Source organism: Seriola lalandi, unplaced genomic scaffold, assembly GCF_002814215.2.
Source record: "Seriola lalandi dorsalis isolate HSWRI2012SDOR001 ecotype SW California unplaced genomic scaffold, Sedor1 jcf7180002054875, whole genome shotgun sequence".
Lineage (NCBI taxonomy): Eukaryota > Metazoa > Chordata > Actinopteri > Carangiformes > Carangidae > Seriola > Seriola lalandi.
The window spans coordinates 592996-595522 of NW_019525428.1; the positions used below are offsets into that span (position 1 = coordinate 592996).

The window sequence follows — 2527 nt, forward strand, 5'->3', positions numbered from 1 at the left end:
ACTTCTACAAAAACACTGTAGATTTGTAAATTTGTTTCTACGATATGTGATGATTATTGCCCGGAGAAAATAGTGCCGGTTCACTGTGATCCGGCGTCTGTTTGCTTTTGCACAGGAGAGTCACAAAGACACGCAGCACATGAAGAAAGAGATAAAGATCTGGGTTCAAGTGATATCCAGCACAAACAAATGACATGTCTCTGTAGGTTAAGTCTTATTTCTTCAGTCTCTACATTTATTTATAAAAGTGAACGTGTTTTATGTTTAATGTGCATGATTTTGCATGTTGTTGTTCACATGTAAACTGACAGAAATACAGGAGCTGTTGTGAAGAATGATAAAAGAGAACTTGAGAAAGAACTTTAAAGTGTAAGTTGTTGTCAGACCTCTGCACATCTGAAATGTGAAAGAAAGAAAAAGAAAGTTCAGTCGGATGATCTAACAAGCTTGATATTTGAGTATTTTTATACATCATGTATTATGATGCCTCTCATGTGACAAGGTGAAAGGACTGGTATTGATGAACCTACAGAGAATCATCGCCCACACCTCCCCTTGGTTTAACGGAGCTTTTCAATGAGGTGTTTGTGTGGCTGTACTGTTTCGGTTCGCTCTCTCTCTGTCAGTGTGAAAACAGCAGCCAGCTGTTCTCAGAAAAAAAAAAATCTCTAAAAACCTGCTGTATAACACCTGCTCAGCAGCAAACCGCAGACACACACAGTTAGCAAACATAGTGAAGCATTTAGCAGCTAAAGAGACCAAAAACAGAGCTAAAAGAGCGGGAATATTGACCCTGGATTGATCCGATGACCGGGAACACGACTCTAAGTGAATGGTAATGTTGCTCTGTAACAGCTGGATGTGTAAAGAGTAAACATAAGAGTTGATGATGTTTCAAGATTCTGTTCACAATCTGTTTCCACCGCTCTCAAAAGCACAAATAATGTCGAACAGCTCGAACAAGTATTTTAATTGTATTATTCAAGCCAATAATCACATCCACATTGTTTTCTGATGCATTCGATATGACAACAACTTAAATGTAATAATCAGAATATCATTTTAGCTCATCTTGAATGTTAGACTATGATCTGTGTGGAAATGCAATTTCACAAACTACTTTTGACTTTTAACCTTGAATTTTTCATGCAGATTTAAATGTTGATTTGCAGCTACAAACATTGGAATTATTTCTTATGGTCACTTCACAACTTCAGTCGTTTTGACCCTAATTTGAGCCTATATACACATGTATGGGGTGGAGTCATGTGCACGACTTACCGTTTCTTGCTGGTTTCTGGCCCGAGGTGGATTCTGGATCCCTATGAAAACACAAAAGGAAAAATAAGGACATGTCAAGCAGCTCCTGTTTTGACTATGAAATGTTTGAGGCAGTCCAAGGACTTCAGAACATAGATATAATCATCCACTTAAAACTCATTTAGCATATACTGTAATAAAAAGACTGAATAAATTTGAACAAATGATACATGTACATGTGAAGAGTTAGTAGAAGATATTCATATATAAATAAATAAACATTAGTGGTGAGGCAACACAAAGACACTGGAAGAGGAAAAGCTTCTGTCAACGTCCGTGTACACATACAAAGCACAAAACTGTAAAACTTGGTGCTCAAAGTGAAATACTGCAACATTCAAATATTAAAAAAAATAAAACAATGAAAATGATACTACACAACTATGTACAGAAGTGTTTTAGAATGACAAAACTCCTGCTGGGCAAGATGTGCAAAAGGTATTGATTAGGGGATGTGCAAAAGATCACAGTATAGACAATATCTGCCATGTGAGGGATAATACCTCAAGGTGTTGATGTAATGTTGTTGATTGAAGAGGCCAGATGCAGAAGAAAAGGCTGGTGCTGGTCCATCACTGGTGATTAGACTGGACTTCTGGTCCTGAGACAGAAACATGTGATAGGACAATTCCTTTAGATCATACAAGTTCTTTATATTCAAACATGTGAGGTCTGTTGTGTGAGTATATTAAATCGTGAAGATAGATATGAATATGCAAAAACAGTATGAATATTATAAAATGTAAATGCAAGGAAAAGGGTAAACAACTAGAGGTGTGATAACAATTCAATGTACACAAAATATAACCAACAAACTGAGTAATACAAATATGGATATACTGTAAAATACATAACCAATATGAACATGTATACAATGGGGGCCTGATTTAATCACAGTGGTATAGACAAAGTCTCTTTTAGTAGTGAATGACAGCATGTTACTCACCTGGACCCTCCTCACTGTGTTGGAGAGACAGGTGGAGGCGGTATTGCACCTGTACTGGCTCAGGTCCTGATAAAGACAGAGGGATGCTGAAATCTCCTGAGAAATGTAAAGACCTAGTGCACTTTCAATCATGGCTGATCTCCTAACAGTAATTTAAGTGGTTACAACATGGTGAACCGATCAACGTGTATTCACCCGGTCTACTGGCTCCATACAATCTCAAGTTACAGTCAGTTACAAGTTGAGCCTAAAGTCACTGAC

At 37.4% G+C, this 2527-nt stretch overlaps 1 long non-coding RNA gene across 1 annotated transcript; it reads right to left on the reverse strand.

Moving 5' to 3' along the window:
• Window positions 1–233: 233 nt before the first annotated feature.
• Window positions 234–2298, reverse strand: LOC111671328 (uncharacterized). The gene is made up of 4 exons (XR_002761923.2): window positions 2267–2298; window positions 1824–1921; window positions 1282–1322; window positions 234–396 (listed from the first exon to the last, which is right to left on the reverse strand). It is a non-coding gene; the product is annotated as an uncharacterized LOC111671328 (long non-coding RNA).
• Window positions 2299–2527: the final 229 nt, after the last annotated feature.